The sequence below is a fragment of the Castor canadensis genome, chromosome 1 (genome assembly GCF_047511655.1).
Source record: "Castor canadensis chromosome 1, mCasCan1.hap1v2, whole genome shotgun sequence".
Classification (NCBI taxonomy): Eukaryota; Metazoa; Chordata; class Mammalia; order Rodentia; family Castoridae; genus Castor; species Castor canadensis.
This window is the reverse complement of record NC_133386.1, coordinates 67,999,217-68,024,219: the sequence shown is the minus strand read 5'-3', so window position 1 is coordinate 68,024,219 and position 25,003 is coordinate 67,999,217. Positions and strand designations below refer to the sequence as shown.

Sequence of the window (25,003 nt, the reverse complement as noted above, 5' to 3'; positions counted from 1 at the left end):
TACTTTATAATGATTATATGATAACTAATGATGTGTTAATAATAGAGGTTGCTATTTGTCTTTTTCTGCCTCTAATCCCTGGATTCCTCATATGTCTACCTTCCCAACAGATTAATACCTTCTGTTTCCATATGGAAATCCCAATTACAAGAAAATGGAATGATTAAATGAGGAGGAGCAGGGAGTTTGGGATCACACGCCAGTGTCTCCTTCTAATGTCCCCATAAGGTCTGAAGCTTTCTGCCTCAACAATAGTATCCTTTGTCCTTTAGTGACTCTTAAGTACAGTTTCATTGCCTTTTTGCTCTTACAAAAAAAAATCAAATGTGTTTTTCTGTCACAAGAGGAGCATTTCCACATATGTGCAAAGGTTTTATAAATAAACTAGTATCTCCTAGTTTCAGTATTTCCTAGAAAAATGTTAAAATGTTATTATTGATTAATTCTTATATTTTAGAATCATCATTTTCATTTTCAGGAGTGGATTCTATTTGTGAAAATTAAATAAATCCCATAATTATCCAAGTGACATTCTTAGCATGTATTCATGAGGATTTCCATTGATGTACAGGTGATTTGATTTCTATGCCCTGCACTTTTCAAGGAAACAAGGACCAATGTGGGATTTCTATAAAAAATATTCTAGATTGTTCTTATTTTCATTTTTGAAGGATTATATATAAAGTAGCAACTATTGGCTCAATAGCTACAATTTTAATCTCTCTATCATGGCCTCTTCAAAGATTTCTATAATGTCTTTCTGTGAATCTCAAAGAAATATGTACTGAATTTAGTGGAGTTTGTGGTTCAGTAAGTAAACAAGCTAAAAGAGTCCCCATCATGAAATTCAGTATAATTTGTGTGTGTGTGTGTGTGTGTGAGAGAGAGAGAGAGAGAGAGAGAGAGAGATTGGAGATTGTAATTTCAAGGCTCTTTTTGAGCTTCCCTGTTCATCACATGAATAGATTTAATATCAGGAAGATGAGAGGTGATTTCTGGTACGAATGGTATTCATTTAGTCTTTTTGAATAGACACAGCTTTCTTATTAAATCCATAAACACAAAAATTTGGGTAAAAACTAAAGCATGAAAATCGGGCCTTAAAATCCATCAAAATCTAAGAAATTCGATGCATAGAAAAAGGTTAAGACATATTCAAAAAATTAACTGCACAAAACTAGTAAAAAGGGGTTCTGCTTCTATCTGTTAGTGTGAAATATTTCTGAGATTCTCAAAACTGTACAATTTATTATTGCAGCAATAGTATATTAGGAAAACAAGAAATTTGATACTGTTTTCTGTATTGATGGGACTCATTGAGCTCAGTTTTGGTGTTCTTGTTTTGAGGGAAGCATTGAGCATACATGAGAGTACTTCATGCAGGGACTCCTGAAGGAGGAGAGGGTACAAATGATACTTCATAAAGAAGGATTAATGGAATAAGAAAGTTTATTTCAGAGAGGAGAAGTCCTAACAGGGACACAATAGAAGTCTTTATAATGGTGGGGTTTTTTTTTTTTAATGTTTATGAGTAATTGTCTTTGTTATTTTTTCTTCTCTTTAATTCATGGGGAAAAATCAAGGTTAAATGTGAGAAGGTTATATGGAAATATATGTCTAATTATTAGGGTAATATGTGTTACACACAGAACTGGCCAATAATAATAAATGCATCTCAACTCCTGTTTATGATGATAAACAGGTCAAAGTAAGCTATGACCCAGGAGAAGATAATCTTCTCTCAATGAAATGTCAGTAAATGCTAAATGAGAGTACAGAACAACCTAGAAACTGATACTACAGTATCTAAAGACCTGATGAATTATTTGTGAAATTTGAATGATAAATTATATCTTTCAATCTTAATTGAATTACTGCTATAACAAGAAGGTGATGATACAGATGGAGAAGTCACAAAATATTGTAGGGTAAAATAAGGACAATAGTATTACTACATGTTATTCTGGATTTATGGTGCTCAATAGTTAATGTGTTAGACTTTATTGGACAAGATTAAATAATCAAGAAAAACCTCTCTTATCTTTTGTTTATGCACTTTATAAATAAGGAGGAGAAATGATTAAAATGACTTCTAAAATATTTATAAAGTCTATAGCAACTGAAAGAAGATTATAAAGTCAAAATCCAAAAATCAAGCCTCTCCCTTATATTTCAAATATTCAATATTTTAACATACTCTCTCTTTATATCTGCACATTGCATTCTTATTCAGTTTTCCTGTGCTTGGAGTTACACATCTCTAACGTGTTTTTCTCTGATGTGATCAAGTAGTCTATGAAAACAGCACTGAATTTATGTGTACTAGAAACCAACAGTGTCTACCAGCTTGCTGCAGACTAGCAAGTGTCTCCAACCAGATGAGCTTATTTGACATAGAATTTAATTTCTCCTGTCTTCAGTTTCTTACCTGTAACATTGTAACATCAAGCTGTCTCCCTGTTGACTATAGTATATTTAGACCCTGAAATTATTTGATTCCATGTTATTAAAGTCCCAACAAAATCTACTTTCTCAGGGGAATTTTGATGATAGATGGCCTCTACATTTTAGCTACTCGGCAACACCAGGTTTTCACTAGTCTCTCTTCATCTTGTTATGAAAGAATCATAACTTTTGATAGGTACTTACCAGAAAGTCTTTAGTCAAGGATTCTTCTGTTTTGCTTTCCAAGAATTCAAGGAATCTGAAATCCACAGACAAAAATTGTCCTTTTCAATTCAGTGTTGCTTTTTAGCATTTGCTGAAGCCAAATAAGTAAAACTCAAAGGCTAGCAAAGCAGCCTGGGTCCTCCCGGAGCTGGATGGCAGTTTTGCCTTATCAGAAAGCGCCCAGAATGAGTTTCCTGCATGATCGCTTTGCCTTTTCAATTTCCCACCTGCTTCTTAGGACATGTGTAAAATGTATTTTGCTTCTGCTATCTCCGGTTTTAGCATTTTCCCATTTCCCATTTTTAAGCTCAGAGAATTTTAAAGTAGCCAATCCTTTTCCTTAATGAATATTTTAAAATAATTTGAATATTCAAAATATATCAAAATAGTTAAAAGAAAAGTTTTTCATATAAAAACAAGAACATGTTTTGCAGACTTCACACTTGTTCCTTTTTTTACTTGCTCTAGTCTAAAATGACTTTTGGGTACAGACATAAACCTAGCTACCAGCTGTCCAGATTTCTTTTCCTAAATTGTCTAAATAGAATTGTTATTTGGTGTCATGAGGCCAACTTCTGATAATATTTCAGCCGTAGTAATTTTCTAAATATTTTCTGAGGAGATTAGAAGTTACTTTATATTTTAAAAGTTTAACATTTCCCAAGAAATAATTTATATTTCACACTTGGCTATTTAATATGTCTTCAGGAACAAGTTATACATCTATTTGTCTAGATCAGTTGAAAGACAGAAATCACACAGTAATTTGAACATGAAAAGTTTAATATGAAAAATTATTAACCTATGCATGACATAAAGAAGAGGTTTAGCATAACACACTTGAGGCAGCTTCTCTTAGAAAAACCTGCTATCAAGTTTGTTACTGGGATGTGTTCTGGGAATTTCAATTATCAAAGAAAGGCTTCCATCCTTCCCTGTCTATGTTAATAATAATGCTTGTTGTGGGAGTCTTGAAATTTGACACATGCTAAGCAGAAGGCACCTATCTGAGAAACATCCCAGAAAAGCCCTGACTACTGGATTCTAATGAGCTAAACCTGGTGAACTATCCTTCATGAATGTTATCACTATTTTGATGCTGGAGGAATTAAGTGAGTTCTATATAACTCAACTTAGAGAGCACTTGTGGTTCTTCAAGCTTGGTTCACTGCATCTTTTCCTTGCTGATTTTTTTCTTGTAATTTTCCCTATAATAACTCATAGCTATGAGTATGAATATTTATTGAGTCTTTTGGGTTCTTTTAAAGAATTATGGAAACTGGAAATAATGTAGATGGTAATGAACACTCTGAGAAATACTGTGTTGGAAAAGAAGTGCCTTTGAAAGGATAAATTTGGAAGAGAGGCCATATCACAAAGGCTAGAGTCAACCTATTACAGAAGATATAGTTGTAGCCCAGTAACTAACAGGAAATTTTGCTAAGCAGCGCAAGCTAAATAAGTAGAAATTCACTGGACAAGCAGGAAACAGTTTTCCAGAGCGCAGTCAAGAAAAAGTTGGCAGGAAGACACACAGAGAAATTCAGTAAAACACTACTTGTAGGAGGCTTGAAATTCTCTTTCTGCACTGGTAAAACAGAGGGAGATAACCCATCTGAAGAATAATCAGAGTCTGGTTGGAGTGTGTGCATTGTGGGCAGGAGTACTGGTTTGATCATAAGGCCCCTGGCAAGCTGATATCAGGGACAGGGGCATGACTGCAAGATTATTGATGTATTGTCCACTCTGCATTTGTAGCAAGGAAAAGTGTTCCCCTACCTCACCACACACAGTACTGATATTTTGTGCAGTTGAAGCAAGAAAGAACAAAGGTGAAAGTCTGGATCAAGAAAAATTAACCCTCCTTTTTTTCTGAAATACTCTTCCAACACCCTTTACTGACAGTTCAATATCATATATTCCCTGCAAAGAACATGCTTAAAGAGCCCATTTAGTGATCTCAAATCACATACCAAAATGTGAATTTGAATCTGAGAAGCAATAAATTGGTAACTGGCTGGAATGTATGGAGAAAACATGTAAGAGAATTCTAAATAAACTCCTCTTCTGAGCATTTTTATTAGCTATGATATAAATCAGACCATGCCAGACCATATCATTCTATTCCTCTCAAATAAATTAAAAATAAATTTCCTTTTTCTCCTAAGTCCAGATTTTAAAGTACAGTACATATCCTCAAAGTCCTCATTATTTCCCTATAGTATATTTTGATTTACTTATTTCTGAATGATAAATAGAACTACAAGTCAGTAAATAAAGAAGTAACAATTTCTGAGGTTACCAGAAAGCCAGGAGGCTCACCTTGTTTCATTATCTCTATTAACTCATACTTAGTGAATGTACAATAACACAAATAATTTGGAGTAAAATGATTTTTTTAAATGCTGCTTAATTCTTAATCTGTATTTTGTTTATTTACTATTCATTTCTCAAATGGAGTAACAGAATTAGATACCAGTATTTTTCTCCATTTTATTCTCACAGATTATATTGAATATTTAAATTAGAAAAGTGTTACTGATTTTCTCTTTTATATCATAAAAATGTTTCTGGGTTGATTAGGTTCATGAATTTATTTCCTACCAGAAGTTACTTTTCAACTCAAATTGCTTTGTAGTACAACCTAATGTCTCATGCAATGATGTTATACTTGTATTTGTGTCAAATCTAATTATGAAATCTTGATTTGTGTAATGTGAAAGAAATTATTTCCACTTTCTCTACCGTGCCAACAGATCAATTTTCTCATTAGAACTTTCCACCCATTCTGATTGTTTTAAGTTTATGTTTTTCATATTACTATTTCTTCCTAGCCAAATATGGTCCTTATTTCAAGTGTGAATAGATTGAAGACATTTCAAACGATTTTAGTTATGTTGACAGGTGAATAATACAAATCAGTAATAGTGGAATGCTTTCATTATTTCCTTTATCATTATTTATATTGTGCTATGAGTTTTGTACAATTGGTAACAAATTTATGTTTATTTCTTTTTGATTTTTCTTTATGTCATCAGAATTTAGAAAAGAACAAATAAGATCAAATACAAGGCAGGCGACAATAGAAGTAGAAGAGGAAGTAAACTCATTTTAGGAGCAAAGCTTTAGATAAAAGACTCTACGGATACTTCTCCAGCCTCTGTTCTCTGACAGAGAAAGACATATGTGGTGCATAATTTCCAACAGAAATTTTGTTTTGTGATGTGTTTGGTGCACAAATAAATATCTGAGTTGAAACTTTGTAGAGTGGAGTTTGTGTGTTTACACTGGGGACTATAAAGTGAATATGCTGATGTGTGTGAAGTTAAGTGTGCTGTAGACAATGGGTGCTATTAGAAGACAGGCTCCGAAAAGGGGATTTCAGAATATCACAGACTTCTGTGAATGCCAGGTTCTGTTTATTGTTTGTGTAACCATTCACCAAGTGCACATTCAGAGCATTTTCTTTTTTTTTTATTCATTTATTCACATTTGCATACATTGTTTGGGCCATTTCTCCCCCTAAGCACAATCCTCTTCCTCTCTCCCACAATCTCCCTCACTTCCAGGCAGAATCTGTTCTGCTCTTATCTCTGATTTTGTTGAAGAGGAAACATAAGCAATAATAAGAAAGACAAAGCGCTTTTGCTAGTAGAAATAAGGATAGCTATACAGAAAGATTCCTAGCATTGTTTCCATGTACAAATGTGTTACATCCCAAATAGATTCATCTCTAACTGACCTTTTCACTAGTTCCTGATCCCCTTCTCATATTGACCTCTGTTACTTTAAGGCTTCTGTATAAGATCCTCTACAGTGGGGACATCAAATACTTTCTTGTTTTGGATTTCTTACCAATCTCTATACCTCCCATCTGTGCTCTCACCTTATCATGTGACCCAAGACCAAACACATTGCTGTATTTGTCCTAGAACTAAAGTCCACATATCAGGGAGAACTTATAATTTTTGGTCATCTGAGCCTGGTAACCTCGCTCAGAATAATGTTCTCCAGTTCCATCCATTTACTTGTGAATGATAAGATTTCATACTTCTTCATGGCTGAGTAAAATTCCATTGTGTATAAATACCACATTTTCTTGATCCATTCATCAGTAGTTGGGCATCTTGGCTGTTTCCATTACTTGGTTATGGTGAGTAGCACTGCAATAAACATAGGATGCAGGTGCCTATGGAGTAACCTGTGTTGCTTTCTTTTAGGGTATATTCTCAGGAGTAGGATTGCTGGATTATGTGCAGATATATGTTTAAAATGTTAACACACCTCCAAATTTTTTTCCAGAGCAGTTGTACTTCCTTGCATTCCCACCAGCAGTATATAAAGGTTCCTTTTTTCCCACATCCTTGCCAACACCTGTTTTTGTTGGTGTTTCTAATGATGGATATTCTAACAGGGGTGAGGTGGAATCAGTGTAGTTTTGATTTGCATTTCCTTCATGGCTAGAGATGGCAAGCATTTTTTCATGTGTTTTTTGACCATTTGAATTTCTTCTTTTGAGAATGTTCTGTATAGTTCAGTCACCCATTTCTTTATTGGTTCATTGATTTTGGGAGAGTTTAGTTTTTTAAGTTCCCTGTATATTCTGGTTATCAGTCCTTTGTCTGAAGTATAGCTGACAATTATTTTCTCCCACTCTGTGGGTGGTCTCTTCAGTTTAGAGACTATTTCTTTGGTTGTGCAAAAGCTTTTTAGTTTTATGAAGTCCCATTTGTTCATACTTTCTTTTAGTTGCTGAGCTTCTTGGTTTCTGTTGAGGAAGTCCTTGCCTATACCTAATACTCCCAGAGTGTTTCCTGCTCTTTCTTCTACCAACTTCAGAGTTGTGGGTCTGATATTAAGGTCCTTGATCCATTTGAGTTGATACTAGTATAGGATGATAAACATGGATATAGTTTCAGTATTTTGCGGATGAATAACCACTTTTCGCGAGAACATTTGTTGAAGAGGCTGTCTTTTCTCCATTGTATATTTTTAGTGCCATTGTCAAAAATAAGGTGGGAATAGTTTTGTGGATTCATATCCCGGTCTTCTATTCAATACCACTGGTTTTCACGTCTGTTTTTGTGCCAGTACAATGCTGTTTTTATTGCTATTGCTTTGTAATATAGTTTGAAGTCAGGTATTGTGATACTTCCAGCATTGCTTTTTTTGTTGAGTATTGCCTTGTCTATTTGTGGTCTCTTGTGTTTCCAAATGAACTTTAGGGTAGATTTTTCAATCTCTGTGATGAATGTCTTTGGGATTTTTATGGGAATTGCAGTAAACATGTAGATTGCTTTTGGTAGTATAGCCATTTTTACTGTACTGATTTTACCAATCCATGAGACTATAATCACTCCACCTTCTGTAGTCTTCCTCCATATCGTTTCTCCTTGTAGAGGTCATTCACATCCTTTGTTAATTTTCCTTCTGGTAATTTGATTTTTCTTGAGGCTATGGTAATTGGAATTGTCTCCATATATTCTTTCTCAGTTTGTTTGTTATTGGTGTATAGAAAAGCTAATGATTTGTGTAAGTTGCTTTCGTATCCTGCTACCTTGCTGTAGCTGTTTATGGTGTCTAGTTTTAGGATAGAGTCTTTGGGTCTTTAAAGTATAGAATCATGTCGTCTGCAAATAAGGATATTTTGACAGTTTCTTTACCTATTTGTATTCCTTTTATTTCTTCTTCTTGCCTAATGGCTTTGTCTAGGAATTCCAGTACTATGTTGAATAGGGGTGGTGATAAGGAGCACCCTTGTCTCCTTCCTTATTTTAGGGGAATTGTTTTTCACCATGAAGCTGACTTGGTCATGGTGGATGATCTTTCTGATGTGTTGTTGGATTCAGTTTGCCATTATTTTATTGAGGATTTTTGCATTGAAATTCATTAAGAAGATTGGCCTATAGTTCTCCTTTTTGGAGGTATCATTGTCTGGTTTGGGGATGAGTTTAATACTGGCTTCATAAAATGAGTTAGGCAGTTTTCTTTCCCTTTCTGTTTCATGGAACAGTTTAAGGTGGGTTGGTATTATTTCTTCTTTAAATGTCTGATAGAATTCAGCAGTGAATCCATCAGATCCTTACCTTTCCTTTTTGGGAGACTCTTTATTGCTGCTTCAATTTGATTTTGTGTTATAGATCTATTCAGGTGATTAATATCCTCTTGGTTCAATTTTGGATGTTCGTAAGTATCTAGAAATCTGTCCATTTCTTCAAGATTTTCAAATTTATTACAGTACAGGCTCTCAAAGTAGTCACTGATGATTTCCTGGATTTCTTTGGTGTTTGTTATTATGTCCCCTTTTGCATTTCTGATTTTACTGATTTGGGTTTTTTCTCTCCTCATTTTAGTCTGGTTTACCAGGGGTCTGTCAATCTTATTTATTTTTTCAAAGAACCAACTTTTTGTTTCATTGATTCTTTGTATGCTTTTTTAAATTTATATTTCATTGATTTTAGTCTTTATTTTTATTATTTCTCTCCTCTGCTTGTTTTGGGATTTGCTTCTTCTTGTTTTTCTAGGAGGTTGAGATGTAGCATTAGGTCACTGATTTGAGATCTTTCCGTCCTTTTAATATATGCACTCATGGCTATAAACTTTCCTCTCAGGACTGCCTTTGCTGTGTCCCATAGGTTCTGTTAGGTCATGATTTCATTTTCATTAATTTACAGGAATCTTTTAATTTCCTCTTTTATTTCATCAATGACCCATTGATCATTGAGCTATCTGTTGTTCAGCTTCCAACTCTTTGCATACTTTTTACTGGTGTTTTTGTTCTTGAGTTCTAGTTTTAATGCATTGTGATCAGATGGAATGCATGGGATTATTTTTATTTTCTTCTATTTGCTGAGGCTTGCTTTGTGCCCTAAGATATGATCAATCTTGGAGAACATTCCATGGGCTGCTGAAAAGAATGTATATTGTGCAGAAGTTGGATGAAATACTCTATAGACATCAGCAAGGCCCATTTGATCTATGGTATGATTTAGTTCTAGGATTTGTTTATTGATCTTTTTGTTTGGATGACCTATCTATTGTTGATAAGGGGGTATCCTATCACCAACACTACCACTGCTTTGGAGTTTATATATGTTTTTAGGTCCTTCAGAGTATTTTTGTTGAAATTGGTTGCATTGACATTGGGTTCTTATAGGTTGACAATTGTTATTTCCTTTTGGTGTATTTCCCCTTCTATTAGTATGGAATGTTCTATTTTATCTCGTGATAAATGTAGAATTGACGTCTACTTAGTCTGAGATAAATATGGCTACTCTTGCCTGTTTTTGGTGGCCATTGGCTTGGTAATTCTTCTTCTAGCCTTTCACCCTAAGCCAGTGTTTATTTCTGTTGATGAGATGGGTCTCCTGTAAGCAACAGATTGTTGGATGTTCCTTTTTAATCCAGTTTCCCAAACAGTGTCTTCTGATGTTGGAATTAAGTCTGTTAACATTCAGTGTTAGTATTGGTAGGTATGTGGTGATTCCTGTCATTTAGCTGTCTTTGTTGTTTAAGGATTTGATTGTGTGCAGCTACATCAATGTTACTCTCTACTTTCTTCTCTTGTGGTTTGGTACTACCTGCCCTTTCATGGTTTTGCATGCTTTCATTTTCTGTGTGCAGGATTCCTTGAAGAATCTTTTGTAGTGGTGGCTTGGTGGTCATATATTATTTTAGTTTCCACTTATCATATAAGACATTTATTGCTCCATCTATTTTGAATGATAGTTTTGCTGGGTAGAGTATCCTAGGGTTGAAGTTATTTTCATTCAGTGCCTGGAATACTTCACTCCATGCTTTTCTTGCTTTTAAGGTTTCTGTTGAGAAATCTCCTGTGATTTTGATGGATTTACCAGTGTATGTTATTTGTTTTTTCTCTCTCACAGCCTTCAATATTCTTTTCTATTCTCTGTGCTTGTTGTTTTAATGATAATATGTCATGGGGTAGTTTTTGTATTTTGGTCAAGTCTGCTTAGTGTCCTGGAGGCTTCCTGTACCTGAATGGGCATAGTTTTCTCTAGATTTGGGAAATTTTCTATTATTATTTTGTTGAATATATTACAAATTCCTTTTTTGCTTGCACCTCTTCTCCTTCTTCAATACTCATGATTCTCAAGTTCAGTCTTTTGATGGAGTCAGTGAGTTCTTGCAATTTCTTTTCACAAATTTTGAGTTGTTTGAGTAATAGTTCTTCATTTTTCCTTTAATTTCCATTTCATCTTCAAGTTCTGAGAGTCTGTCTTCTGCTTGCTCTAGTCTGCAGGAGTGGCCTTCCATTGTGTTTTGTATTTCTGTTTCATTTTTTTTTCTGAGGTATTCCATATCATCGGTCAATTTCTCTTTAATATTGTCTATTTTCATCCTTAATTCATTTATCTTTCTACTTATGGTATTCTTTGTTTCACTTTGGTATTTATTTAGGGTTCCTATGAGTTCACTTATTTGTTTTTGTGTCTTCTCATATTCTTTATTTTTGTTGTCTTGGCATTTCTTTAGTACCTCCTGTATGGTTTGGTTGACCATTTCTAGTAACAGCTCCATGAAATTCTCAGAGATTTGTTGCAGGATTTCTTCTTTCAGTGTGTCCTTGTGGGTTTTGTTGGGTTCCTTGGGATAGTCTACCTTTGTTTTGTTGAAGTCTGGAACTGAGTATCCATTTTCTTCATTTCCCTCTGAATCCTGTATTAATTCATTTTTGGGGTGAGAATGGTTTCCATCCCTTTTTTGTCTTCCCATTATTCCCTGTTTTGTGTGGTTTCATTAGTAAAACTAATGAAAACAAGAAAGAAAGAGAAAAAAGAAAAGGAAAGAAAATTAAGAAAGAAAGAAAGAAAAGAAGAAAGAATCAAAGAAATCAACAGGGTTTCATGGTAGACTAACAAACAGTGAACCAGACAAGCACTTAAAGAGAAAAAAGAAAAAAAAAATTCCAGGTTCAGGAACAATGGAATTTCAGTCTTAGTAGTTCTGGTATTACTCCTTCAGCATCCAGTCCTGGTGTTGGTATTTAAGCAGTAGGTCTGTCATAGTCTCACCAGGTGGTTGGGTCAGGAGACGAGATTTGTGAAATGCTATCTGCCCTATTTCAGACTCATCTGCTATCTACTGTCAGCTGACTACTTTTGCAGGCTTTGTTTATTGAAAGTTCAAGAGGAGAGCTGCCCCAACTCCCTTCTCCAGGGCAGCAACTTTTCAGCCATCTAATTCTCCAGGCTTTGTTTACTGAAAGTTTGTACAGAGACCAGCTCCTTGCCTCTCCCACCTTCTCCAGTGTGCTCAGTGCACTTCTCCCCCTCTGCTGTGTGTTTTTTTCAGTTCCTTGTTTATTATTCAGTTTTTGGATTTTTTTTGTGGGGCAGGAGTCAGTCTGCATAGAGGGTTATGCTGGTTTATCCCAGGGGTGACTGTGGGAATACAGCATGCCACTTATTTGTTCACCTGTTTGTCTGCATCTCCCAAGCAGGTTTGGAGCCAGCATCTGGTGGCATGGGAGCCTTCCTTTTTTCTCAATGTAACATGGTGTGGAGAAGATTTATATGGGCTGGGTGTTCAGAGTGTCAGAGTTCTGCTTCTTCTTGGTGTTTTTTTTTTTTTTCCTGGCCAAATGTGGCTCCAGCATCTCAGCACAATTTTTGATTTATAGAGCTCATGCTGTAGGCTTCCTCCCTCTAGTTGCCATCTTGAATCTCCCAGAGCATTTTCTAATGCAACATTCTCTAAGAGGAACATTGATTCTGTTTCTCTAAGGTAAACTTTGAAGCAATATTTACATTATGAAAAACAAAAAAAAGTCTGATAACTCTATTATATTTTACATCTTCAAGAAGTTGGCAGTCAAGTTGCTAGAAAAATACCCTTACATGCTTCTCTGTTTCATGAGAAACACGGAGCATCCATTCAATAATTCTCTCTCTCTCTCTCTCTCCCTCTCTCTCTCAGTCTCTCTCTTTCTCTCTCCAAATACAGAATTTGTATTACCCAGATTACTAATAACCAAAACTTGTTTAAAGTCTCAAATTACATAACTGCTAGAAGTATTATTCTCTATTCTTTTCTCCAACAAAAATCTTAAGTTTTCCTATTGAGATTTTTTCAGGATTGTTCATAAACTATGTGCTGCTGCTATAGTGTATTTGAGGACCAGTATAGCCCAATATTTGGCACCTGTTTTTCTCAAATGAAAATGCTTTATTTTTGTCCAGAGCCTATCAGAAACAAGTCTAAATTTTTTTTGATGTTATTTTGCTTAATTTTTATTTACTTATATTTTTTTTATTTTTTTTTATTTTTATTATTCATCTAGCCATAAAGGAAATGCAAATCAAAAGCACACTAAGAATCCACCTCACCCTTGTTATAATACCTATCTTCAAAAACACCACCAACAACATGTGTTGGCGAGGATGTGGGGAAAAATAAACCCTCATAGACTGCTGGTGGGAATGCAAGCTGGTGCAACCATGCTGGAAAAAATTCTGGAGGCTTCTTAAATGTCTAAATATAGATCTGCCATATGACTGGATATACCCAAAGGAATGCAACACAGATTACTAGAAAGGCACCTGCACACCCATGTTTATTGCAGCAATAGTCACAATATGCCAAGTTATGATAACAACCAAGATGCCCCACTACTGATGAATGGATCAAGAAAATGTGGTATTTATACACAATGATATTTTACTCAGCCATGAAGAAGAATGAAATCTTATCATTCACAAGTAAATGGATGGAACTGGAGAACATCATCCTGAGTGAGGTTATCCAGGCTCAGAAGACCAAAAATCATATGTTTTTCCTCATATGTGGACTTTAGATCTAGGGCAAATACAGAAATATGGTTGGACTTGGATCACATGACAAGAGGAGAACATATAAGGGAGATATGGAAATAGGTAGGAAACCCAAAACATGAAAGTGTTTGATGTCCCCACTCCAGAGGAACTAATATAGAAACCTTAAAGTGACAGAGGTCAACATGAGAAGGGGATCAGGAGCTAGTGTAAAAATCAATTAGAGATGAATCAACTTGGATTGTAACACATTTGTACATGAAAGCAATGCTAGGAATCTCTCTGTATAGCTATCCTTAACTCAAATAGCAAAAGTGCTTTGTCTTCCTTATTATGCTTATGGCTTCTCTTCAACAAAATTAGAGATAAGGTCAGAATAAGTTTTGCCTGGAAGTGAAGGGGGAAGGGGAAGAGGGGATGGGATGGGGGGCAATGGGGAGAAATGACCCAAACAATGTATGCACATGTGAGGTCTAAATTTAATATATACCTTTTCTGTGAAATAACCATTGTTGTGAAATAGCATTCTGAATCAAAATTTATCTGTGTTGAGGGGGAAATATGACTTAGAGAAAACAACTTTCTTATTCCACGGGCAAAGGCAAGAATTAATCTTGGGCTTCAGGAATATGGGCATGATAGGAAAAGAAACTATTGATGCTATTAAAATTGGATTGTATCTTCAGTCCATGAAGATTCATCTTTATCTGGAGCAGTGGCTAAGCCTTGGAACCCAAAAGTTGTCCAGGGCACTGACGTACATTTTGTCTCATCATAACTCTAGACCTGTATTTAGAGTGACTATATTTGTCATGGCTACAGAGAATGGAAGTGGCACTGCTGATTCTGAAATTGGGAAACAGTGAATACTGTTATGTGTAAGTGGAGGTCTGTGGGAACACTGTCCATAGTATTCTTTCCCTGTAATTCAAAATTTTCAGGAAATTTCTGTTCTTTTCTGTAGAAATAATAATGTAGACTCTTTTCTGAGTCCTTTTTTATCCACTTTCAGAGGGGCCAAAAAGTTGCTGCTTTCTTATGATATGGTTCTGCTTGTGGTTGAGAGAAATTTTACACAATGATCAGTAGGTTCTGCCTTTTTCTTTTGTTTCATTCTCATTGTAGAGGGTTTGTTTAGGCTTTGATAGGTTTTGTTTATTTATTTCACCAAATTTTGCCAAATCCCTAGAATTAGGCACTCTGAATAACTATAGCTAGATGAATGCACATTATTTATTTATACCCTGTGGTTTGTATAGCTAATTGTTTCCCCTTATCATTAAATGTTACTGTCTCTACTTACATGAGAAAGGAAGGTTATCTTACATTGAATTATGTATTCTGACACTCTCCTTTGAATTATATATTCTGCTTCATCCTCCTTTTTTTGTTTATTTATTCACTTATTCATATGTGCATACATTGTTTGGGCCATCTCTCTCCCATGTCCCCTGCCTCCTCCCAACCCTCCCATCCCTCCCACCTCCCACCCTCTCACTTCCACGCAGAACCTGTTCTGCCATATTCTCCAATTTTGTTGAAGAGAAGATGTAAGCAATAATAAGAAAGACATATTATTCTTGCTAGTTGGAGATAAGGATAGCTAGACAGAGAGATTTCTAGCATTGTTTCCATGCACATGTTTATTACAACCAGAATTAGTTCATCTCTACCTGACTTCTTCACTACTTCTGGGTCACCTTCCCATAGTGACCTCTGTCAGTTTAAGATTCCTGTATTAGCTCCTCTACAGTAAGCACATCAAACAATAGCCAAGTTATGGAAACAGCCAAGATGCCCTACTAACCACAAAAAAATTAAGAAAATGTGGAATTTATACACAATGGAATTTTACTCAGCCATGAAAAAGCATGAAATCTTGTCATTCACAAGTAAATGGATGGAAGTGGAGAATATCATCTTAAGCAAAGTTAGCCAGGCTCAAAAAGCCAAAAATCATATATTCTCCCTCATATGTGAACTTTAGACCTAAAACAAATGTAGCAACATTATTGTACATGGGTCACATGCTAAGGGGAGAACACATACAAGAGGAATAAGGAAAGGTAGGAAACCCAAAACTTGAAAGTATTTGATGCTTCATCCTCCTTGAGGGTTGTCTCTCTCCATCCCACTCACATTTATGAAGGACTGATAAATTTCAACCCACCTTGGTGAAGCTGTGTCATATCTTTAGGGCATTAGTGAAGGATGATTGTAATATTGGAGCATGGCTCATTATTTTTTTAAGGTCCCATCTTTCTTTTTGTATCATAGTACTACAATATATAACTGCATGGTGGTATGAGCCATTACTAAAAATTTAGAGCAAACTAAATTAAGTCAGAGTATGGTTTCAAGCCAGATACCTCTTATTGTTACCTCTAATCTACCCAGATCCTTAGTGGAGTCAATTGCTACTTTTTAGACCTAACCTAATATTTTAGATAAGAACTTAACCTTGTCTTCATTTTCAGTGAGATATGTTTTGGAGTGATGGGAAGTTGGTAGAGGAATTGAACATTGTACATAAAGCAAAGAAGATAGAAAATGACAAAGGGTTATTAAAATATAAGGTTAATAAACTATAGTGTTACAGTATAGTATTAAAGTCATAACCCTATACCTAGAGATAATGTTTTTTAGTGATTTTGGCATTACTTAGCATTACTTAGTCCTGTTAAGTTGACATATAAAATTATCCATCCCATGATAACTACTAAAGTATATAAGTTTTAAAATTCCACAGAACTGATAGTACATACTTGAATTCCTGTTGCACATGGGCATATATAAAACATTTACCATTTTCATAATTTCATTTTTCTACCAGGAAGTGGCTGCTCTGAGACGAATTATCTATTACAATTAAAAAAGCTTTTAGGTGACTATAATATGAGAAAATGAGAAGATTTAATGCTTTTTCATGGTTGAGTAAAATTCCCCAATTTCAGCCTCCTGCATAGTTTGAGATGACATGTACACACCACAGTGCCTTGCTATTGGTTGAGATGGAGGCTTGCAAACTATTTGCCTGGGCTGGTGTCGAATTATGATCCTCTCCATTTCATTCTACCTAGTAGCTAGGATTGTAGGTGGAAGCCACTGGCCCACAGCCATGATCTAACATTTATCACTTTGAAAACAATGTGTTCACTTCCACCTGGCTTAGTAGCAATCATTTTCGAAGGTTTCACAACAGTTGAGAAATCAAGGATGGCAGAAATATCTATCTATCTATCTATCTATCTATATCTATCTGTCTACAGATATATATAATATATATAATTTGGTCTTTAAAATGCTATCACTCCTCCTGTGACTGCCTTAATGTCCATAAAACTGAAAATTATACTATAATTTCTATTTTCTAATATATATTTCTAATATATAAAGGAAATTTCCTGTGAACTAATGTTCTATCTTTACCAGTAAAGAATAAATGATAACATAATGCATTATGTTTTTGCTATATATTATTGTCAGTTGACTAGTTAAAGAAATCACACTAGATACATTGTGTGTGCATATATAAGCATGGAAATGTTAAAATTTGAATGATCAGCCCCATTGTATTTTTGACAGGTTTGAAATTATCAGCAAAATATAATAACAGAAATTATTTTTATGATAACTTTACTGAAGATTCAGGTTGACATTCTAAAACTTTCTTTACCTGATCCACTAAGACACATTAAGAGAAAAAAAATCAAAGTGAAGTAAGAGCTTATGAAAGACAGAGTAAATCCTTAGGATGATTAGTTCAGTGAAATGTTAGAATATTTTGTGTGCATGTCAAGTCTCTTGCTAGTCTCAAACTAGTAATTTGATTTTGCTTCATTATAGCTACCGAAGTACCTTAGCAGAGGCTTGGAAGAGGAGTGAAGAGCCAGAGAGAAAGAGCAATCACACTTAAATGATGGAGTTGCTCTCATAATTCAGCTCCAGTTAACCCAAACAAGCACCTTGCAAATGACAATGCAGATCTGAACTCTATTCAGTGCAAATGAAAATTCGTGAGACACAGGAGCCCTCCAGGAGCTCCCTGGATGAGTCTCAAAGTGAATATTCTGAAGATGTAACTCATTTCTCTCTGTATTTCAAGAGCTGATTCTTCCATTTTAAATGAAGAATGTTTTGCAAACCAATGATATTTGACACTATAACTGACTTTTAAGATAATAAAATTCATAATATTTTGATAAAAACACATGGATTTTATGGAATGCTGACTTGGTTAATAGAAAACATGATTCTTAAAAAAATTATCTATTTAGTATAGCTTTTCAAGGGCAACATCATAGAATACTATTTTATAGATGACTTACTTGGTTATGTATTAGCCTGTCATTTTTCAAGGAAAACCTGTTCAAAGAAATGATGAAATGATAGTAAATAGACTTAAGTTATTTGGTAGTAGAAGAATAGAACAGGGCTTGGTCTATGGATTCTCGATTTAAGCAGACATAGAGATTAATATGCTCCAAGTTCTGTTAATTGTGTGACTGTGGAAAATAAGTTAACCTTTCTGTGCTTCCTAATCTCTAAAGTGGGAATAATGTCAGTTCTAACTTTCTAATTTGGTGTGGATATAAATAAAAATGATAGCAGCATCTATTATTGAAAGTCAATAATTACACATCAAACACTAACCCAAAGGCATCTTATTTAATTCTACCTTACCTTCTGGTTTTTAAGATTGTATTGAATTCTGTGCCTCTCACTATACTTTCATATGTAGTTGATGTATTTCCTGGCCAAATATTCCCAAATTCTGACTTCTAACACTGAACATTTTTTTGTGAGATACATACCTGTGACTTATCAACAAGCACCTTAACTAGAGATAACTAGAGACACCCAAATGTAATCATCATTTTTAATATGCACCATCCCTAAGTGTATCCTATTTACCTTGTAAATGGCAGTAATGTACAATCTTTGAATCATAAATACAGAAATAATTCAAGTGCCAAAACTTGATGCTTTATCTCAAACCCATCCACTCAGCTCCTTGAAGGTTTCCTAATAATCTAACACCTCAACTATTCTCATAGCCTCACAACTAGTCTTCTTATGAATACTGTTCTTGCCCTTTCATCAGTTGCCAATCCATCACCTACATGCATCAAAAGTATCCTTTAAATGCTCATATATGATTATGTTGTCCTATAGTACAATATCTTAAATTTTTCTTTAGACAATAATTAGAATATATGACCTATAGGCTCCTGTTTAGCTTATAGCATTTTTGTGCTTCATCTGTCTGAGCTTCAACCATAACAATCATCTGTTTTCGCAGATGTGTCATCCTCTTTGTTTTCTCAATACCTTTGCTCATCTCTTGCTTCTGACTGGAATGCCTACCTTTCATAATCATTGTGTAACTAATTGACAGTGGACTCTCAGATCTGGGAATAGGTTATTCCTTCCCTTATGCACTCACAGGTAGCATGATTTTCTTTGGCTCTCACCACATTTGAAAATGTTAATTGTCCATATCATCTGAAAGATAGTAAGCTCCATCATGTCAGGGAATGTGTCTTTTCTTACTTCAAGCCAAGCAATGTGTATTCTTCTTTGAATATGCACTTGAAAGTTTAAATAAACTAGTAGCTATAACCTATATTCTTTCTTTCCTATAATCTAGGAATTATTTTTGAGCTAAAGAAGAGTGATAGAGGTAGCTATAGAGAATGAAGAAGATAGAGGTGGGAGAAGGAGAGATGAAAAGGTATGTGTGTGAGAGAGACAGAGAGAAAGACAGAGAAAGATAGGAAAAAATGATAGACACAATCATGAAAGCTTAGGGCATGAATAGACTTTGGAATCAAGGTGAGATGGTTATTCTTCCCTTCCAATATACTGTTTTTCCTCTAAGTCCAATGGAGCTTCAAAACAATGAGGACACTGATGTTAGTATCTTTATCTTCCATTTTCTGAACATTTCATATGGGTTTACACATATTGCTTCATTTAACCCTTGCAAGCCTATAAGGTAGCCTCTTTATTATCCTCATTTAGTAGATGAAATGATGAAGACAAAGAGGCCTTAAGTTACCTGTACAAAGAGATACATGGAAGAGTAAAGATTCAAATCCAAGGCATGCAACACCAGAACTCATGTACTTAAAAGCTATGTGCCCTGACATAAGGAATCCTGTCAGAATAATCTGTCAACACGTACTGGTCAAAGAGTATGAGAGTAATCCATGCAATGAAAATTCATTAAACTAAGGGGAAGAGAATTCAGAAAGGGACTTCCATTTAAGTGAATATTATAAGACAGATACTAAGAAGATGCTCTAATGCCTAGGCACATTGGACAATTATCTACTAGTGTGCCTGTGTGTATGTGTGTGTGTTAAAAAAATCAAGTGTGTGTGTTAAAACTCTGAAGATTCTTGAACTTAGGTGATCTTGTTGTAGGTTATCCTTTAGCTGCACACAGAAAGTATGAATCCTAAACTTCTGAGCTTGAAAAACTCCCTGTGTTAGCTTACTAAGGGTAATACATATCCTAGACTGGACAGCTTAAACAAGAGAAATTTATTTTCACACAGTTCTGGAGGCTGTAATTCTAACATCAAGGTATAAACATATTTGTGTTCCCCTGCATCCTCTCTCTTTGGGTTGCAGATGATTAGCAGCTACCTTGCTGTCTCCTCACAGTTCACTTCTCTGTGCAGACCCTTAATTGGTATCCTCATCTCTTTTTTAAAGACTTCAGCCATATTGGATTAGAATCACCAACATGAACTGATTTTATACTAATTAACTCTTTAAAAGCTCTTACACCTTCTAATTTTCTGAGGTCTTGGGGCTTAAGACTTCAGTATGTGAACTGGGACACTGTTGGGACAGTGCTGACAATGCCATACTTCTATAAATGTATGGAGATAGACTCAACACTTATGGGGTCATTAACTGGGACTGGTCAGACTCAGTCTGTGAAAGCTAATAGTATTTTGTTTCTCAGTTTTTCACCAGCAGCATAATTGGAGGTAAGAGCATTCTGGGTATATTGTAGACTAGAAGGCACTCTGGTTTCACTGCTCAAAATAATTGAGACAAGCCAATGTGAGGGCTATAGATGACCTGTCAATTTCTTGAGATCAATGAAGAATTAGCATTATACAGTCGAAAGTTGAAATATGCAGCTGACTTATTCCATTTTTATGACAAAGATTACCAGAATTGGGTCTCTGACATACATAAAGAAGCTCAAATATGGCAGATTCCTTTTACTGCCAACTGAACTGTCATTTTCAAACTCTTCCTTTGTCACATGTCTCGTTTGCTAAAGAACATGAATTCTGTTCAGAATCAGGTAGTCATGTGCTTCGGTGAATGACATAATTTAGCACATGACATAATTCAGGGATGGAACAATACTTAGTGTATGCCAATCACGAAAATGGTGTTTTCTCCATGCCAATTTATAATTTACAAAATTCAACCATTTCTCTCTAATAAAACATGAAGAAATGAGTGGAATTTCTAGGAACGTGATCATTATTTTGAAAATGAGAAACTGAATAAAAGTTATGTTTTTGTGACCCTATCTAGTAGGGCTGGTAAGCTGACATCTTTAGCAATAGTCATTTGGCTAATATGAGGGAGTCAACGGGAGACAAAACATTTTTGATTGAGTGATGTCCCCACAAAATTTATGTCCAGCCATAACCTATGTGATCTTACTTGGAAACAAGATCTTTGAAGGTACAACAATATTAAGAGGGGGTAAGAGCAAGACCTCAAACTATGCCTTGTGTAATTTTATGAAGAAGTGTGTGTCCACACAGAGACACACAGGAGAACATCATCCAACAATTTAGGTAGAGATAGATGTGATGAAGCTGTAAGCCAAGGACCCTCAAGATGACCAGAAATGCCCATGAAGTAAGAAAGGATTCTTCTAGAATAATCTTATTCATGACTTGATTTTAGACATTTAAATGCCCAAACTGTAAGAGAGTAAGTTTCCAGTATTTTTAAATCACCTTGCTTGTGGTACTTTTCTATGGCAGCACAAGAAAACAACTATTCCAAAGCTGTTGTGCAGTAATGGCAGACTGAGCAATGGGAAGTATTTGGGTCCTTCATGATGCCAGTGAGACAGGGATAAAATGACACCACCTCTGGTCTTTTTGCTATTAGGGAATTTTTCTTCCTGTTATTTTAGCCAATTATAGATGATGTTTTATTTATTTACTGCAGAGAAATCTCAACATGATTGCAAGACTTGGGAGGTGCTGCAAATATTTGGGAAAGCAAAATCTAGGAATAGCTTAGAACTCTACATGCTAGTCAAACAGGTGGAGGCTCATGGATAGAGATTTAGAGGATTAATGTAAATGTGACCTCATGTGTTCCACAGTCTGGTGAGGCTTTGCACTTAGCATTTACATTCTGTTACTTATTGTCACCCTACTGTTATCCCAGACTGGTGTGGCCTGGGGAAATGCATGCGACATTTGCTTGATGGCAAAGCACCATGCAAGTAAATTCCATTTGCTTTGTACCAAGATCTTAGCCTCAGTTTTGATTAAAGATAAAGAGATGCAAAAATACTCAAATCACATGCAGGAAAACAAAATGTCGGCTTCTTCAAATAGTTCTATTTTTGTGTCTACAATTCTGCTCACCAACTGCATGTGTAACCTTTCTTTAAATTTGCAAAATAATTCAGAAGGTTTCATGCTGCCAATTGCTAATCAAACCTTCTTCATCAACATCCACGCCCTCTTCCCATTTGTCATCTTATTCATGCATTACAAACAGTGGCTCATGCAGCTCCCTCTTCTCTTTGCCTCAGGAAAACAACAGGCTGTGTAACCAAGGGAAAGCTTATTAGTGGCTAAAAGCTCATTTTTAATGCTACCTAATCAGGTTGCTGACGCATCTAAATTATGAACCTTAAGAAAAAAAATCCTCATTTAATGACTCAAATATTAGTGTGGCTTGTCAAACAGTGCCTTTAATATTGCTTGCTTCCTCTCAAAGAGTTCAATCATAAACTCCTTGCCAGAATAAAATGGTAAACCTGTTTCTTTCTCAGTGCATATGGTGAAAACCTATGAGGTCTGTCTAATTTATAGAAGTGTACTTGGCTGCTATTTTATGTTTATTCAAACTATGTTATAAAGTAAAAGTAAGGATAAGTTTCAAGAATAAGATTTTTTTAATATAAAGATTGGACGTATTTGTGAATAAGGCATGTGAAGGCCTCTCAATTATGACTGAATTAACAAATTGAGTTCATTTATATTATAATATGTTATTACTTTCATTATTGATTCATGCTAAAAGCTAATGAATGAAAATGCAGGTGCTTACATTTTCATATATTTTAAACACATTTTTTTAAGTTACAACATTTAAAACTGTTTTTATAGAGTTAGGATTTTTTTTTCTCCTGTCAATACTGGGAGTTGAATTGAGTATCTCACACTTGCTAGGCAGGAGCTCTACCACTTGAGCCACACCCTTTGCTTTTAGTTCCTTTTTTGATCAAGTCTTGGGTTTTGGCCAGGGGCCACGCTCTGGCCACAATCCTTTTATCTGTGCCTCCCACATAACTGGGACCACAGGTGCATACCACCATGCCTAGCTTGTTGGTTGAGATGGAATCTCACTAGCTTTCTCCCCACAAGTTGCCCTTAAACCACAATCTTCCCAATTTAAGTCTCCCAAAATCCTGAGGACCTCGGGTTATACACACAGGAACTGTACCTAACGTGTTGGAATTTTTTAACCACATACACATTTTTCATTTGTCAAGAAGATGGAAGATTTGTAGCAACAGTTTGTGTCATCTCTTTGCAAACTACTGCTATTATCAATAAGTTGATTCAAAATTATTTGTATTACCAACAAAAGGACACTATTAATTCCAACATGGATTGGATACACATGTGTGTCATGCAAACTGACCTATAACAATGGCACTATGTGACATCAATTCCAATACTTTGCTGACTGTAGAGAAAATGGTTTCAAAAGCCACATTTGGTTATCAGAAGAGCATCTAACATTTTTAAAACAAGTATCTCCCTCTGTAAATTTCAAATATCGTAAGGTTAATCCAGAATATTTAAGTTAATTATTTCATAATATATGAGCTATAGAAATAATGCTGGAGGAAATTTAAAAATTCAACTACCTGGGAACAAGAAGTATTGAAAAACAAGGAAGAAAATTTTCTGGTCTTTGAGCAAGGGTTACTTGAAGGAAAATCTTAGTATTCTTCTTTTGTCCATTTCTAGGCTCTTCCACTGAGACTACTTTCTTTTCTGTGAGACTTAAAAAAAGATAATACCATCTGCTTTTCAACATGACATTCTTTAAAATATTTGAAGACAACTAATATCTTCATGTATGAAATTTCCAGGTAAAAGAAGTCTACTACCTTCATACCCACTGTTGTCTTAACTCTGGGTAGTTTAGTATTAAGTGAAATAAATTCTAGGTTGATATGAACAACATGGAATAAAGGATTATTTACCTCCTGTAGATGCTATGATCATGTACTGATGATTTTGAAATAAAACATTCAAACTTTTAAAAGTTAACCTTTCTCCCTCCTTCCTTCATATTTCTTCAGCATTCCTTCTCTTCCTGCATGAGTAAGTCATTCTCTAACCAGTTAGAGCATCTCCCTGGGTATCACAGTGTAGTAGTGAGAGTGCAATATGGATGGACATTGGTGTCAAAGAGAGGCAAACTTTATGTGCAAAGAATGATCAGCCTTTTAAATGTCTCTTCAATTATTTAGGTCTTTCATTTGTCTTATCATTGTCTTGTACTTTTATCTGTATAAATTGTATATTTCTTATGTTAAAGTTATTCCTAATATTTTATTTTATGCATTTGTGAATGTAATTATTTCATAATTTCACTTTTGGGTGATTGAATACTAAAATTCAAATTACTTTTATTTATGATCTCATATTCTGCAATCTTATCAATTACTGTTATTTTGTTCTAAGACTATGAATAAATGCCTTGAAATTTTTCCATAAGCAGAATTATGTCATCTAAAATACAGTTTAAAACCTTCCTTTTAAATTTTCATGTGATATTAATTTTTAAATTACTTTATTGCACAGGCTAGAATATCAAGTAGTTTGTTGAATAGTGAAAACAGACATTCTTGCTGATCTTTCAATGTAAGGGAAAAAGCATTCAAGATTTCACCCACAGGTATGATGTTACCTGTGGAAATTTTACAGACACTCTGTCAGATTTAGGACATTAATTTGTATTTATGGTTTATTAAATATTTTGTGAATATATTTATTTCTATTATTTTGGAGATATTTGAGTCTGTCACTTTTTTAATTTATTGAGGAACATGTGTTTTTTCTTTTATTAATATGATGCCACAGGATAAATAATGACTTGCAAGGATTACCACATCTGGTCTCTTGACCTGGGACAATTTTCTTAAATAGCAAAAGGAAACTAAAATAGGTCTTGGTAACTGGAAATGAGGTGCTGCTCTAACAATGTGTAAAATGTCAGAGTGGCTTTAGATT

General features: G+C 34.9%; 2 long non-coding RNA genes across 6 annotated transcripts in view; one reads left to right on the top strand and one right to left on the bottom strand.

Moving 5' to 3' along the window:
- Positions 1-2,939, bottom strand: part of LOC141424713 (uncharacterized) — an 84,213-nt gene extending 81,274 nt beyond the window's left edge. For all 4 annotated transcript variants that reach the window (XR_012449562.1, XR_012449568.1, XR_012449566.1 and 1 more), the window contains exon 1: positions 2,650-2,939. This is a non-coding gene — a long non-coding RNA (uncharacterized lncRNA). The remainder of the gene's footprint in view (positions 1-2,649) is intronic.
- LOC141424719 (uncharacterized) overlaps positions 1-23,928 on the top strand; it is a 250,345-nt gene extending 226,417 nt beyond the window's left edge. For both annotated transcript variants that reach the window (XR_012449570.1, XR_012449569.1), the window contains 2 exons: positions 111-228; positions 23,732-23,928. This is a non-coding gene — a long non-coding RNA (uncharacterized lncRNA). The remainder of the gene's footprint in view (positions 1-110; positions 229-23,731) is intronic.
- Positions 23,929-25,003: the final 1,075 nt, after the last annotated feature.